This window comes from Buteo buteo, chromosome 2 (assembly GCF_964188355.1).
Source record: "Buteo buteo chromosome 2, bButBut1.hap1.1, whole genome shotgun sequence".
In the NCBI taxonomy this organism is placed as follows: domain Eukaryota; kingdom Metazoa; phylum Chordata; class Aves; order Accipitriformes; family Accipitridae; genus Buteo; species Buteo buteo.
Window position 1 is genome coordinate 12375096 of NC_134172.1, and position 17756 is coordinate 12392851.

At 42.4% G+C, this 17756-nt stretch overlaps 1 protein-coding gene across 2 annotated transcripts in view; it reads right to left on the bottom strand.

The window, feature by feature from the left end:
- LARP4B (La ribonucleoprotein 4B) overlaps positions 1 to 16413 on the bottom strand; it is a 60300-nt gene extending 43887 nt beyond the window's left edge. Inside the window, exon 1 of one of the 2 annotated variants that reach the window (XM_075045741.1) lies at positions 16086 to 16413. The gene's annotated coding sequence lies outside the window, so the exon portion shown is untranslated. Of the gene's footprint in view, positions 1 to 119; positions 343 to 16085 lie in introns of those variants that run through there. The other variant, XM_075045749.1, reaches the window with a different exon arrangement.
- Positions 16414 to 17756: the final 1343 nt, after the last annotated feature.

The window sequence follows — 17756 nt, forward strand, 5'->3', positions numbered from 1 at the left end:
AACCTGCCTTCTAAGTCCTGTGCTTTTAACAGCAATCACCTATTGCCGTTCTGCAAATGGGTAAGCCATACAGAAAGACCCCAAATGCAGGAGTTTCCTTTGCAATTTTCGTCACTTACTATGTCACACTGCTACAAGTCCCCAGGACATCAAGTGCTCTGCTGCAAAATCCCATCTGTTGTGATATACTTCAAAAGGACTTAGGTGCAGGGCTGTTCTGGAAAGTTAGTGCCATCAACTTTTCCACTGCAGAGTTGCCACTTACTGGTCTCGTAAAGCATAAAACTTATATGACTGCAGGCTTCCATGACCATCATATCACAGAAGACAGTGTTTGTGGAAAAGACAGTGTTACTTCAGGGAGAGAAACAATAAAACAAAACAAAACAAAAAAACCATCACAAAATGTTAAAGGCTCTTCACAGGATGTGTTTTAGCATGTTTTTCATTAGCATTGATACATATCTTCATACAGAAGCTTATTTACAGAACCACAGTCAATATCTAGTAGTACTAGAAACTACAGATCAGGATTGATAGTTTCGAAGACAGTTTATCCTCTTTTGATGCTAGTTTAATAGTCAAATTAGTGAACAAGTTAAATGTGGCATTTTAATGCAGCAATAAAAATTATCATCCCCCTGAAGAGTTAACTTGCCTACCACTTTAAAAGATAAACTGAATTGCTGATTGGTAAACCATATCTTTGCATAAATACAGGCTGCTGCAATAAGTAGGAGACATTCAAGAGAAAAACCCAAGTCAGCAGACCGATTTGGGATACAGATAGCAATACCTATGGCAGAACATTGAGCTGTCAGAAGTAGACTGCGCTTTTTTTTCATTCAAGTTATTATAACAAAAAAACCCCAAACAAAACAAACCCACAGGAAAAACCTTCAAAGGCACAGTCTCTTAAATAAGCTTTTAAATAATACTTCTAGTCTATAGCAAGCAGATTCACAGAACAATCTGTGTCTTCCACAAATTATGTCTACTCACATAGTCTACAGAATGGCCTGCATTTATTAATTGATTTAGAAGTACACTATTATAATTTTGTAATACTATATATAATTTCAATTCTGTAAATGCATACAGTAAATCTTTATTTTGCCTTCTGGCTTGCCATTTGGTCATCACAGAGTAATTAGTCAAGTTCAACAACTTCTGATATATTATGCGAAGAGCAAAGTTACCCTTGAGACATACAAATACTTATTTCCAGAACTACCTAATACAAGAAAAACTGCATGGATTTTACTGAAGCTCATCATAAGCAGTTTGAACTTGGTTTGTAAGTAGGCAAGACACTTATCCCCCCAGAAGTTTTGAAACACAGGTAAGAACACGTTTCTTTAGAAACCGCACAACATTCAACCATGAAGTCTGCTAAATTAGTAATTGGGGAAGTAAAGGGGGAAGAGCGCCTTACTACAGTTGTTTTCCCATTAGAACAAGGGCAATGGACTCTTTACTTGTACAGATCTGTCCCTGTGGGCACCTGGTCAGCAGTGGTTAATCTGAGGAGTTACAGGAATATTCTCAGAAAGGACTGAGACCACCTGGCTGAGCGACACAGGTAGCACTATTTCAGCCCATTGGCTTCCTTCTGCAACATTGACAACCACCTTCACCAATAAAAAGTTGTGGGTCTTGTTTTGTTTTAAAGTTGACAATACGGTTCTTTATTGGCAAATATTTTCGAATGTATCTTGTTATAAGAATTCCATCGTTTCAGAAGATACCAGATACAAACCAGCAATGGTCCACAGGATGATTATGCAGCTAAGTACACACAACCACATGACCACTCTTGTTCAGGTGCCAAGCCAAGCAGAGCAGGGACCGCTCTCATCCAAAAGCCACATGTGTGTTATTGTGGTGCCAACATCAGGCTAACCTTTACACTGCAGTTCAGTTCAGGTTTAGGTATCTTATAGTACTGGCAGAGTTAATGTTCAACCGTCTGAAGATATTTATATACACACTGCATCCACATACACCACAACCTTGCAAACAGCTCGGAAGAGACATCTCCTTGATTGTTATATAGCCAACAAAACCACTACTGCCCCCACCAACCGCCCCAAAACCTCCCTGAGTGTAGCCCCCAATCCTCCTGCTTTCATTAGTAGTCGTCTCTAATTTTTCTAATTCATATTCAAAGCGTGCTTTTACGCAGTCTGTTTTGCTGTCTAGAGTTACAAGAGTATGAGCAGCAGCATGCGTTCTCTCAATCAAACCAGTCAGATAGATCTGTTATTTAAAAACATGCAAACCCCAAACAATGCTCTAGGGCTGAGATCTTGCCTGCCAACTTTCAGCCCAGAGTAATCAGCCCTTAAAAAGAGATTTACAAATGCAAGTGCTGACAACTAACTTTCACACTGCGAACACCACCACCATAAAACAAAAAAGCTCACTAGAATAAAAGATCTTTTCATTGCTCTTCCAGCAAGCACAAACAAAAATAGATTTGAGTTTGGCTTTGTGCAGAACTCTTCCTAGCAAACATTTTAGGAACTTTAAACACAGATTAAGATAAACTTTTCACAAGGCTAATACAGAAATACACTTCCAGTTACATGAGAAAGCCTAAAATGTTTTCAAAACAGAGGTGCACTGCTTAACTTAAGCCTCATAACAAACTTCCAGTTGCAGGCCAGAAACCCTCTTTCTACTGTCAGAGATAACATACTTTCTCACCATCTTTCACGACCTTATGTATTCACGAGGATCACAACACCACAGCAGAAGTAATCAGAGCTACCACTGACCTCAGCTTTGAAAAGAATTTTAGCACCTGCTGAACACATCACATAGTTGATACAAGAAATAACAGATGCCTCTTCCAAAAGTATGCTATTAATTTAACACATGAGCTCCCGTTTAAACAACATTTACTTTTCTTTATTAGTTTCACAAGTGTTTTGAATACCCAAGGGGTATGTAATATGTCAAGAGTTAATCATGCTCTCAGCCCAGGTAAAGCTGCTAACTCAGATACAGGATAGTTAAACTTATAGAGCATCATCAAGAAAAACTGACAAATCCTAATCCTGAAAGGCTGCAAGTTTCCCTCCGTCTTAGCATTATGAGTGGTGATACAAACTACAGCTTCCAATTTTAATCAGATGGCTGTTTTAGAAGACTTTCAAATAAAGATTTCAGCTGTTAATGTAAGCGCTGAACCATCATCCTGCTGCATGGGGCACGTGTTACCATTCTGTAGACGAATAACCCTACAAAGCTGTATCCTTCTGCTACAGAAAGCCTGTGACAGAATTCAGGGGTTTCCATCTCTCCTTTCAAAGCAGGAAATCAGTTTCTTCACAGAGCAGATGCAACAAGCAATCTATCATTCAAAGGATGGCATTATTTACAAGAAAATATACTGTGAAGCGATACATTACCACAGTGGACAAAGTAGCTGGGAACAAAAAATCTAACCACCCCAAAAAGCACATCTGCTGGTGGCGATCTCAGCAATCACCATTGTGCCTACGTCAGTTGTAAACTCTGTATTACGCAACAGAATTAAAAAGCTGACATGACATAAATATTTAGTCATAGCCATGTGTCTACAGAAGTTAAATACTGAATACACTACTATTTCAAAAATCATCATAAGGCTCTGAATTTGTTTAACTGCTAATTAGCTAAGCAGTTGGGGGAAAAATTGAAAATTTCACCTCTGGATGTTAGTGTGACCCAGACATTTATCGAAGTCTGGCAGATGAAAATTTCAAAATGTACATGCATCCAGTGTACGTGCCAGGATGGTGGCTTGAAAATTAGATTTCAAAAAACCCGAGAGAAGTACTGTCTGATTTGTTTCAGTTTTCCTTCCTGCCAAGAAAATTACTCATGCCCTGGCACCCCGCAGGCAGCACCCAGAACAACACAACTTTTTGGTTCTTGAAGAGGAGGAACATGGACATAAGCACCGGGGGTGAACCTGCAACAGGACACTTGGCAGGTGCAAGGCATTTTAAAACCCACATGGCAACTGGGTGTTTGCAAGAAATGCACTGTGTCAGAAGACCACCTAAACCTTAATGCTATACTTTTTTAACATTCTGCAATAGAAAACTCCAGCTCAAATAGTTTAGAGCTGCTGCTGCATCTACTTCACAAGTTTTTTTAAAAAACCTTCTGTTTTATAAAGTTGATAGCCTCCAAAACTGTTCTGCAATTCTATTAATTATCTCTTCAAATGTAGTCTCTCCTCTAAGAATGGCTGAGATTTCAAGAGAAACAGCAAACCTTGCTATTTAGAGGGAACACTGCATTTGCTTAGTTAAAGATTTATGAAACGTTTCCGTGCTAGGCTTCACAAGTGATTTGCAACTCCATCATTTACTGATCTAACTCACACACAAACCCGTGCTATGGAACCACACACCAGAACTGATTACTCCTCAAATCTAGAAATTCAGATTGTTAGAGTAATTAGTTGTCCAAGAGATATCAAGCACTAAGTTACTAAACAAAGGTCATAAAATACCAAAGAAACCTGATAGGGGTAAATAAGGACTCTATATAGAGCTGTATAAAAAACTGTCAGTCAAGAGCAAGAAAAGTGGGAAGGAGGTAAAGTTACAGCCTTATTCACTCACCTAATCTCAAACAACAGGAAGAAAGATCTTGATAGTACACAGAGGATAACAGGATGATCCCCAACAACAAATAATCCTGATTATCTTTATGTCTAGCCTTTTATGCATTGTATTTTAAATATATATGCTTAAAATAAAAGGAAATCTTTTCACTATATTGAAAGGTCTCACACAGAATTTCCAGTTCTCTTGCACACCATGATAGTTTTACACACATGTGCCATCTGATGTGCACTCAAACATCACTGAAGAAACAGACTAATAAGCCTGTGGATCATATCCTCCTCAGTAATGTAATGCACTAGATGTTTAATAGTATAGAATCTAAAAAAAAATCTTACCATTTAGAATACTAGGAGTGCCTACCAAGACAGGAATAACCCACTGTGAAAAAATTTTTCTGCCTGGTAAGAGTATCATGTGCCTTGAAGACAAGTGTGATTGTGTCATGAGCAGTTTTCAGTTTGCTTATAGCTTGTTCTCCGTTTTCAAGTCTGAAGCAGCACTCTCCTGACTGCAGGCTGAAGCATATAACATTAAGAAACCCAACTCATTAATTAACAGGGGTTGCTTCATGTAGCACATCCATCACAAAGCCACAAGCTTGTTTTCCTCACTGTAAGTGGACTAACAGCACACACCCTGCAGGTTATCCATAAAGATGCATATTTAATTTCTATTATAACTATCATGTCAGATAAGATATTCTTTTTCAGATGATGATTTCAAAAAGTACCAAACTGTTAATTAAAATAAACCCTTCACTCTCCCGTTTGTGCATTATCTGAGCAACCCCTCAAATGGCAGAGTTAAAGTTGTTAGCAGCTCTGCCAAACCATGACAACTCTGAAATGAAAGGTGGGGTGCTACTTTAATATAAAGCATCTATGATCATAATTCTCCACAAGCCCATCCTCTCTTGAAAAGTTGTTTTTTATTTAGTTGAATGTAGAATCACAAATTCTACATTCATGACCAAGGCCTAAAAAAAGCAGAAAACATTTAGCACTGGCGGAAGAAGGTCTTTTATCTTTCTCCGGAAAGAGGAATTTGCCACTCAAGCACATTAGGCAAGTACCTCAAAGTATGATGATTTTCCACTAAAATACTCCATCACTCACCCACTATTAGGTGCATGAGCATTTGACTTCCTCCCTACCTCCCAGCCCTGGTCTCTCTTTTACTTTTCCAGGACAGAAAACATCACCAGCAAGAACAGAATTTGAATAATTTGAACAATGCCCCTTTCCTACAAACAGTTAAACAGAGAACTACACAGTAGTTGCTTGCATACACACTTTACTTCTGGGACCACGAGAAGAGTAGTAGAAGAGAGAGAGGACCCAAGTTGAAGAACTGATGCTATTAATCCTTCTTTCCTGTTCTCCAGGAAACCAGCAGCAGCAGAGTACTGCAAACCACGTACGGCAGTTCTGAGTGAAACTTAAAAGGTCAAGTCCACATCACTCTGCTGCTATTACTCTTGCCTACAAAACATCACAGGTAGTTCCTACTACAAGACAAAGAAAGAAAAAAAAGAAAGAAAAAAAAAGGAAAGAAAAGAAGACAGTAACATACCTGCAGGACTTTCACAAGAGAAATCCCAGCAGAATGTCTGTACTGAATTAAAGAGAGAAAGAACAGGTCAATGCAAACCACTGCTCTTTTGCATTGGAAAAAAAAATTGGAAAACCAATTAAGCCTGAACACAGGGCAACAATGCTTCAAAGTACCTGCAGAAGGACAAGCTTGGGGTTCCAGACCCTAAACTCTACACAGCATTTCACATCTACCTCTGCTTCCAAGCTGTGTAATTGAGAATACATTTGTTAAATGAGCCTAACCGTAGGGAGAGACTAACTTTTCATATAATTTTCTAAAACCAGCCAGCCTAAATAATGGCCAAGTACAGAAAAAATCCAAGTTTACACCTAGCATGGGTTAACAGAAACTGCAGAACGCAATGGAAGCTCCCTCCTTCTGCAAGATTTTTTAAAATTAATAGTTTAAAAACTGATGAGGTTTTCATCAGAGCACAGGCATCATATACTATACTAATCCACTGCTCATATTAATTTCTTGTAACACTCCCATCCACCTGCATTTACCTGTTACGCTTGACTAAGCTGCAAGGCAACAGGCTGTTCTTCCACAGTGTCCAGTGCAGTGGGATTCTGATCCGCAAATAAGTCACAGCTGAGGTAACACAAATAAAAGTGTTGGTATTTTTACTAATATACATAATTTTAACTGCTAAAATTGTTTACCTACTACACAAATATTAACTCTAGACGCTTTGTTGTGCTCTTTGATGGGCTAATTGCATTTTTTTTCTGAAAGTCAAAGCTTCTCAATAACTTCACATATCCTTATGCCTACAAATTAGCTGGGAGACTATTCCAGGCTTTTAATGTAATACCAATATTTAATGTCAAATACTGTTCACTGATGTGGAAATTAATTTTTTCACTTAATGCAAAAATTAGGAAAGCATCGCAAAAATCTGTTTCTGAAGTTTAGCACCATCAAATGAAAAACTTCATCTAATTCATCAACTGTCATCATCCATGTTGCTTGTCTGCACTGAGGTCACATGAGTTAACAATTGCACAATACGTCTGTACACACAGAAAGCAGAAGACCAAGACACAACTGACTAGAAGCAGTAGACTGAATTGGAAAGAAAATTAAAGCTTGCCCTGGAGTGGATAGGGCAGGAGCTGATACCTATTAGTACTAATGACTATGGATTTCACAAAATATTGTTCATTTCTGTACTATTTTTAAAAAGGCATTTTCAGAACACTAGACAGTAACTTAAAACTCTTAAACTCTGATTTATTTAAAGGGAAACTTTCCAAAAACTTCCACATATCTTCAGCCTATATTACTCCTTCCCATAGCCAACCAAGACACCACATGAAGAGATTAACATAGCTATCAGAAAAAGCCACATGAAAGACTTCTCAGGTATTTTTTCCCCCCCTAAACTATAGTTCCTCATTTTGACACACATCTTATTTCCAGCAGGTGAGTTTACTTTGGCACTCTGGATACTAAGCCTGTCTCATTCTATCATATCTACTCTGAACTCATGCACACATGAGGAATTATTATGCAGTGATAATATCTTGCATAATAATGTATTTTCCTTGTTTCCCTTCCCTCCCCACATAGCTGGCTTGCTCTCACTTAACCAAGGGGTTTTGGGGGGTTCACTTTTCTTTTAAGTATCTACTGAAGTGAAGTCAGAGATTAATCTTCCTATTCCACTTGCTGAAGGAAGCAACAATTAAGTATGCCAAGAGCTCACACAGAGCAGTGAAGTTTACAGAAACTGCTGCACCTTCACCCACGAGAGGCAGATTCCTGACTTGAAGTGAAAACTAAAGAAGATACTGAACTTTGCTGGTTAACAGCCTCACCAGCATCTCAGCATGCCAGTCTTGCAGTAAGTGGACCTATCATTTTATAAATTGTTTATTTCACAAAGTTCTACAGCATTTTACTAGCTGCTTCGAATTTTTAAAGCTAAGGTGCAGGAACTGATTATCTATTTGGCCTTTCCTAATTCTTCAGAGAAACACTAAGTCTTCAAAAGATACAACACATGACAAAGTACCAGCAGCTTTAGCACTTGCTTAGAGGGAACAAGTTAAATGTTGTGCATGAAGAGTGCCAGTTTAGCAATGCTGGGAACAACGAACTTCCTTGTTTCAATTACTGAATGTTTCTCCTCCGATTTACCAGTACGATATTTAAGTTTTCCGCATACTTCACTACACTGCTAGCCAGAAGGTGGCCAGTGCACACTCACAATGCTGCCTGTGACTCTAGGCAGTGCAGTTCACGAAGGTAAAGGAAATAACTAACCCAGCTCTGCTGGGCAGGATTTTATGGGCAGCACCTTCTTCAGAAAAATTCAGAAGGTGGCAGAGGAGGATGCAGTATTTTATGATGAAAGACAAGACTAAAAACATCACTTGAAGCTATAAGGTTAACATTTAGGGCAGTTCCAAGGGTGAGGTCAGAAGTCTGACATTCTTTAACAGGTCTTAATAGGCTTATCTTAGAATATTGCTATTATTTGGATTCCTTGTTTCAAGTCTGCAATCAGTGCTGTGCTTAAGCAAGAGGAGGTCAAAAACTGTATTAGGAACTTCTAGGACACTTAATATTTTTAATGCTTTGAATTATTCTTTAAGACACACACATAGTTTCAAAGCAGATTTCTAAGTTCTTTATCATCACATTCTCAGATCACACAAACACCTGTTTATATTAAGAGAAGCAGAGATCTTACACCAAGGATCTCCAATTCAAATTCAAATGCACACAGAACTAGGATTCTGGACAAGATTTGATGCAGACTGATGGGACAGCTATTACAGTGCTCGTAGAATACATCTTCAGTCAGAACAGCTCTGAGAAAACTGAGATAGAAAAGGGTCTATGCCTACATAAAGTCCAGGTGAGAGGCATATACAGAACCAAATAAGATGTTGATAATTAAAGTGATAAATGAAAAGGTACAATGACAAGTTTTCTTCCAACACGAATGTATACAATAATCCTTGACTATGCAAAGACTATTTTAGTAAACAGTCCTTCTGCAAAACAAACAGCCTAGGATGAACCCCCCTCAGGCTTTGGGGTTTGGTTTTGGTTTTGGGTTTTTTTTTAATAACTTGAAAGGCATTCTTTTACCTAAAATATGTTAGTTTAAGTTTTGAAACATGTTCAGGAGCAAATCTAAAGTGAAATTAAACTATTACAGAAGAAGCGTCATTTAACTTTAAGGTTTCATAATAAGAAAAAGGAAGCTAGTGTTTTTGCCAATGATTATTTCATTAACCTCTTTGCCAAAAATAGATTTTAACCCAAATAATCCAGTCATTTTAGTATTACTTCCTCTTTTGAAAAAAGCCACCATCCTCCATTACAAGCTTTGCTGAAATCAGAAGCAACTCTTGCTTACTTTAAAACACTGTATGAAAGCCTATCACCTACCGGGTGCACACTTGTTCACAGTTAGAGCACCCCACCTTTTTAGAGTATCACTGTAATCAAAACTACTGGTAATTCAGGTTTTGACTCACTGTTAAAAGGATGGACTGTTCTAGTATTGGAGCTTGGATTTAAGGACAATAATTCTTCCTTGCAAGTCAAAATAACTGGGCACAGACCCTTCTAAAAATTCCATTGATTCCTTGAATCCAAGCAGTTAAAGTACGCAACATTAATTAAGAAACAGAAAATTATAATCATAACAAAATAGATTATAAGCCAAGCTGCAACATGTTCATAAAATAAGGATCCCCCTCCCTTATCATACAAATCTCTTAGACATCTATTATGAAGAATTGGACAACAAGCTTTAAACATGAACAGGGACACAAACCCAAGATCTTGGAGACAGGCCAATGCAGGCAACGATATTTTGCCCAATTTGTTTGCCTTGTTGCTTTGAACAGCAACATGTTGACCACTTTCTGCCCCTGTCTGTTGGGCAGCAACAACACTGAATGGGAATGAAACTCCCAAGATAAGATTGCAAATTCTGCACATATAGGTAGTTCAGCCCTTAAAGTAACCATGCCCCAATGCATTCTTCACTTTTGCTCTATTTTTCTAATTCCTAGAGCAAGAATCAGAAACAAGTAGGATCCATCAAAACATTTGAGCATAAACCTTCAGCGCCACAGTATGAAAAAGCAAGCTACTTTGGACATTGGCCTGTTGATTCATCAGTTCCTTGTTTGAACAGTCAGAGTCAGACTCTGTTGTGGGGCAACCTACAACAGCATCACAACCTGTAAAAATATGCTTATGGATACCAACACTGACCAAAAACAAAACCATAAAGCTGCCAAGAGACATCACCATAAAGCTTCTTAAGCATTCATTAAGTTTTTGACAAGTGAGACTTATCAAATAGTTAAATATTCTTTCCTCAACATAATTACTATTTAACTTATATTTTCTTTCTCAAGATCCCCTGTCAGATCACTGCCATCCTGTGATTATAAAATACTTGAAAATAGACTGCAGAACATTAGGTCTGCTGAGAAATATGGAGAAACACTTGAACAGAATAACAGAAATCTACTATTTTGTGAAGTAAGCTTGTAACTCCATTACCAAGACAGATGGAAGTCTACCTTATGAACACCATCAAAGTAGTACTAATATTGATCATTGTTACTTATTTCCAGAAGCTAGCAGGGAAGGGCCAGTATGAAGGTGAGGGAGAATTAATCTAAGCAAAGGGAAAACACCGTTCTGATACTTGTGCAAGAAAACACAGGAAAACTAAAAGCAAAATTAAGCGATACAATATTTAGACACGCAAAAAGCCCAGCTCAAGCTTTAGATAAAATAACTGCATGTTCTACAGCTACACTCAAAACTCAGTATATTCCTGAACAAGTCCCATGCGAACTACTGAAAGCATCTGACGGTGTAATTTCCAAAGTCTGTATGTATCGCCGGTGTTCGCTATTTTCAACAGTGAAAGTGATACAAGCATTTTAGGAAGGAGTCACTAACAGATAAAGCAATTGTGGGTCTAATTCATCATAAGCTACCATGCCAGATAGATGTCTATAGATATCTATAGGCACCTACGTTTCTATCATATATGTGCAACAGTCCAGAACTAAAAGCTGTGTATAGCTACTACTACCTCAAATACATGCACACTGAACTCGAGATATCCTTGAACTCTAGATGGTTACAAAGGCAATCCAGAATAAACCTTTACTGTAGGATATACTCTCGGGGACACCAGCTCCTTACACGCCAACAGCCTTATGCGAATAACAACAGAGCTGCTGGAAGTGCAGAGGCGGCAATCCATTCAGCTTATGAACGAATGATTCCTTTTGTATTACATCATTCAACTACCCATTAAGGAGCTGGACTGACAGGATCCAGAATATGCATAGCCCAGCCCTCCACGGTAAATGAGCGTTAGAAAGATTAAGGCTCAAAGAAATTGGTGATTCATCAGGGCGTCAAAACAGCGTTTCCCCAATTCCCTGCAATGTTCTAGGCCAAGTAGCTAGCCACATATTAGTAACCCCTGCCAGACTTCCAATTTTGGAGTTAATTGCTGTTCCTGAAACACATACCCAGACACAAAATACCTGCAGCAGCACACATCACAGAACGAACACTGTCATGGCCATCCTAATCACGCAATTATGCTGTATTACAGTCACACCTAATTTAAGTACTCCAAAGTACCTCTGTTGTCTGCAGGTATTAACTCTGTAGCACCTGCTTCCTAATAGAGGGGGACACACCCCCCCCCTTTAGAAAGGGTACCTGACAGCAACACACACACAACACACAGACGCGTGAGACCAATGGAAAAAAATGTCCTTGGCCCCATCACATCACCAAAACTTGAGAAATATCAGCTATGAACCGATTAATAGAATTTGTTTCTCTCTTGCACTACTTTGTGGAACTCGGCTAGATTAATTTAAATGAATGGATGGTACAGAAATCAACTTCTAGTCTCCTGTTTCTAAGTTCCTCAATCTTACTGGTTTTAGATAAATTTTTTATCATGAGCCAGTCAAAGCTGGCACATCCTTAAAGAGAAAGAAACTGACTGTTGAATAGCAATGGGTCTTCTTCAATTACCTAGTATTTACAGCACCAAATTATTACTATTGACCAGGTGAAATATCACCGAGTTTTCTATTCAGAGAAAGTGCTTCAGAGGTATTCTGCTTTTGTGTTTGACTGTGATGACACGCTAGCTTGCCTTGAGTTTAGCACAGAGGGGTTAATACATAGGGAAAGAAAACAGAACTTCCCCAAAGCATTAGCTTACAACTGTATTTACAACATTTTCAACTGGTACTTTTGATAAAGCATAATACCAGTTTGGGGTGGAAGAGTGTGTGTGCATGCGTGTTTTCTCTTTTTTGGGGGTATCACATAGAACTAGCATTGTTTCAAAGTTTAAGTTTTACATCACTTTCCCCTAATTTAATGACTGGCTTATGTAGTGAAATCCACCTGTCTAGATCTTGTTTTATGTGGACTAAAATAATAGTATTAGTTTCAGCACGCATATGCCTTGCTTTGGGAACAACATTGCTCAAATACTTTTCCAGGGTCCTTAGTACAAGAGTAGCTTTTACTCTCATCTTCTACACAGTTCTTGACATACTATTGCCTCTTACAAAACTGCATGGGGAGGGGTTAATTTTCTTCCTTACAACGTCCTGTTTTGTAACATCCTTCCTTTCCTACTAGTACCTGTGTGCCTATTCTGATGCAAATACAAGAGACTTGCAATGCTCACCTTAGTTTAACATCACTGATTACATACAGGAATAAATGCAGCCAAAGATTATCTTCTACAGTTATTTCTATGTTACACAAACTTGTTGTCTAAAAACGTCATTTTGCTACTAAATGCTTAAAGGAACAGAACACTATGTAAACCACATTTTTGACTCCTTACATCATATAACAGTTCCTCACATGTGCATGTACACACACACACACACACACCACCACACTCCCAAAGCTTGATATTCTCCAAACTTGAAACTGCATTTCCTTGCTTTCTTTATCTGGTCTCTTTTGCCTCTTTCTCTGTGCCAGCGATAGCCTTCTTGACACTGCATTTGTTAGCTAGCTCTGCAGTCACCTTTGCACCTTCCTTCACAGAGCATCTCCAAGACAAGAATGATCTTCTTCAAGAGGATCGATAAGGCCGCTGCCCTTGACAAAACCTGCTCCTTCCAACATAGGCACAAGAAAAGATAAGTCAAGTGCTCTACATGCTTATTTGTGTACCTTACCTGTTAATTTACGAGAACATGAATGTCTGATGAATATATACAGGCATCATGGAATTAAACATTAATAGTGCTGAAGGGCCAAAAAGCCACCTAGATTAAAAAAATTAAACTGATGAAACACATCTACACCTAATTACTTTGTTCTTTATAACTCCTTTCTTGCTACCTTTCAGCTGTCACTTCAGGTTTGTCACGCACCATGGCCAGAAACATGCCTCTTCCGTGTCTAGCATGTGCATTTTGTGAGGTAATGTAATAAATATTTAACAAAGAGTTTATATTACCATGCCAATTAAGCTCACAACTGATTTAAAGCCAGAGCCACTGCCAGATATGAGACTTAATAAGAGACGCCGCAACAGATCTCCACAGAACATGTAGATTAGACAAACCTGACTGTATTTATTTTGCATTTCAGTAAAATAAACCAAGTAGTTAATTTCACTCTAATCAAGTAAAACATCAGAGCCAGAAATTGCCTACATGGTTACCACATGTCTCAAAGAGAAACATATAAAACCCCAACATCCGAAAGCCCCCACAACTGCCTCCAGTTCCAAGTCTTCCATCTTGCTCTAGCTGAAACAGATTTAAGGTCCAGACATATCTAAACAATATATATATATGTACATATCAGTTATCCATATCTTTATGTATATATTTATTTGCATTAGAGCAAGCTATAGAAAAGCAACCAAGGCAGAACACACTTGTGCCAACACCTTTATTCCCTTAAGGGGTTTGTGTGTAAACACTTGAAAACCCAGAAAGAATTACAAGGGAAACATTTCAACCTAACCCAGAACATTGTGTGTACTTAAGGACCTGATTACCATGATATACCATGAAGATATACAATCACTTATTCAGGAACATCCAAGAGGTCAAATGTTTTCTATTAATTCATCTATGCAAAGCTTTTATTTCAATTTTGCTAAGGATTTCCCCCCCCCCCAAATCTAACACCAATTAAACATAAGAGTAATTTTGGCTTCCATATAAACAATATACACATATAAATGGCAACACACCTAGAATAAAATTTCCTATAGATATTATATATAAAATACATCCTGTTTTCTGCACGTACCTTATCAGGCCTCACCCTAGTTTTCTCCTCTCTTTCACTTCCAGCAAAAAATAATAGTAATAAAAAAAATCAGAAAATATCAATGTTCCTCTAATAGCTAGAGTGATTAAGCTGATTAGCTTCATATCTCAAGAATTAACTTGAAGAAATGCTTACATGTCAGCAGGAAACAAGTGAAGGTTCAACTGATAAAAACAGTTACCAGATCAGAATCAAAACCCTAGAGTTGTAAAATCCCAGCAAGTTTAAAAAAAGAACACAACACGCTTTGACCTTTGAAAATTTATCCAATCCATAAAAAACAGGTAAGTTTGACGCAAAACTTAAACCACATGAAAGCTGAAGGCCTTTCAATAGCGATCCTGAGGCAGCACTTAAGAAAGGTTCCTACTCCAATTTTACTAAGGATTCAGAGGGAGGCCAACAAAACTAGGCCAGAGACAAGACACAGGATCGGAAGCCAGAATTCCCATGGTTTTACCCCAACCGTGACTCAAGTTTAAACAGTGGTTTTGAAACCATCTCTCCCTCTCTGTGGCCACAGGCAAGTCTTAACCACTTTGCCTCAATTCCCTTACCTGCAGAATAAAAATAATTATACTTATCTGCCACACAGGAATCTTGTACAACATTGTTTGGCAAGCGCACATCTGTTTAGACTGTGGACAAAGCTACGTAGTAATTTTGAGCATCTGCACAAACTGAAACCGAGAGTGAAAACAGCTTCGCTGAAGCAGCTAGCGAAGGCCGCACGACAACAAGATCCTAGGGGCAAAAACGCCGTCTGTGCGGCGTCTGCTTTTGCCAAGTCTTGCTTCGTAACCTGCAAGCACAGCCGGCCCGCCAGCTCCCGCACGACCAATTCACCTATTCAGGACACGGCTCTCACGAAAAGCCAGCACTGCCCTGCGTCTGCCCGGAGCCACGGGCCAGGGGCTGCTACCGCCGCTTACTCCCGCCGTGCTCTTCCAGTGAGGGTCACGGCTTCCCAGCCGCCACGGGCGGGCAGCCGGGAAGCGCTGCGAAGCCGGTGCCTCAGGCGTGCCCCCACACCGCTCGCCCCCTCCCCGCTGCCTCCAAAGGCGCTCGCCCCCGCTGCCCGCGGAGATCTCCTGCAACGCTGAACCGGCGCGGGGTTGAGGCGGGGGGAGGCAAAGCTCGCTCGGCCGCTGCCCGGCCACCGTTCGGGGCCCGGGCCGGGGCCGGGGCAGCCGGCGCTGCTCGGCGAGGCCGCAGTGCGGGAGCGGCCCCGGCGGCCCAGCCCGACGACCCGCCCTACCCCCCGCCACCATCGAGGCCCCCGACCGGGATCCCTCCTCCGCCTCCCTCCGGCCTCTCCCCCGGGAACCGCCTCGGGTGGGAAGATGGCGGCTCCGGCCGCCTCCCCGGTGCGAGGGGGGTGGCGGAACGGGGGAGGGGGGTGCCTCTCCCCCTCCAGCTGCGCCATTGCCCCCTCGCACCGGGAGCCCGGGGCGGGGGGAGCGGCCCGAGCGGGCGCCGCCGCCGCCGGCGGGGCGCGGGCCCCGGGAGGCCCCTCGCACTCACCTGTCACCAGCAGCAGCCGCCGCCGCCCTCGGGCCGGGCCTCGGCGGGGAGAAGGCGGGCGGGCGCGGGGTCGGGGGGCGAGGGGGGGTTGTTTCCGTTGGCGCCGGGGCCTCTCGTTCCTGCCGGGCTTTCCGCTAGCGCCGGGGCCTCTCGCTGCGCCGCCGCCGCCGCCGCCGGGGCCTCGCCGCCGCCGGATGCCAGGAGGAGGAGAGCGGAGAGCGGGGCGGGGGCCGGGAGGAGGAGCGGGCGGCGGCAGCACAGCGGGGAGGGGGGAGGGGGGTGCGGAGGGAGGAGGAGGAGGAGGAAGGAGGAGGAGGAAGGAGGAAGGAGGAAGGAGGAGGAGAGGCGGCGGCGGCGGCGGCTCCGGGGCCCGAAACGTCTCCGAGCCGAGACTCAACCACCCGCTCGCATGAGAGACCCGCTTCCGGCTCCCGGCGGAAGTCCCTCCTCCGCCGGCGGAAGGGATTGGCCGGCGACGCCGCGCGGAGCGGCGCGCCCGGCCGGCACCAGTGCCCAGGGATTGGCGGAGGGGGCCCCGCGCGCGGCGTGACGCGCGCGGCGGCACGTGACGCCCCTGACGTCACCCGCTCTGAATGAGCGCGCGGGGGCGGGACGGCGCCGCCCGCCCACCCGAGGTGTTTTGTCTGCTCGCACTCGCCGTAGCCCCGCCGCCGCCGGGGCGGGCGCCTCGGCCGCGGCCTTCCCCGGCACGGCCCCGATCGCGGCGGTGCCGCCGCTTCCTCCTGCTCCTCTTCCTCCCGGCCCAGTGGGCGCCTTGTGGCTGGTGGGGGGGACGACGACACACCGTCCGGCCTCCCCCAGGAGCCCCCGAGAGCCCCGCAGGGCAGCCCGCGCTCGGGCGGCGTTTCCCTTTCGAGGCGGGAAGGGAGGACACTGGTCCCAACAGCCCGTCCTTCGGGCAGCGGCCCGGTCAGGCAGGGCGCCTCACCGCCCTCACCGAGGGCTGTAAGTCTAGGAACGCCTTGCGGGCTTCGCGGTGGGACGGGGCACGTCGTCGCCTTCGGAAACGCTGTCAGGGCAGCAGCGGGAGGGCCCAGGTGCCTGCCCAGAGCTGCAGTCCCTACCGCGGAATATTCTCGGTCTTACTACAGCAGCTTCTGTGGAGTCAGGCTCAGTAGCTGTGGCTTCAAAAGGAAGCGATAAACATAAATAGGAGGATTTTAGAAGAGAAGAATATTTCGTGGAAGAGCCTCCTGTTCTGTGTGGGTTATGAAAGCCAGGAGACCATTGTTTCGGTAGGACTCTTCTGATTTCTCGGCCTCAGTTTACCAAGTTGGGGAATAAAGTATATCCTCAGTCATATAAAACTGGTGAATTCCAAGAGATTCAAGAGCTCTTCTGTTTGACCAAAGGACAGACAAGTCTTGTCAAACGGCTCTAGTTATTTCATACAGATCATAATTTGTTTTTAACTGTGGTTAATTAGGCAAATGGAAAACATGTGGTTTCTTCTCAGGACTTGGAAAAAGAAAACCACTAGAAAGAATAATCTTCCAGGACTGCTCCCAGTCCTCAGCTTGCCTTTTACCTCAAATGTGGCAAAACTACATCACCTCACAACCAGCTGGCAATAATTATCTGTACCATGCATTGCTGCCTATCTTTGCATCTCGGAAATGAATCCAGAGAGGGCCTTCTGGATCCTGTTTT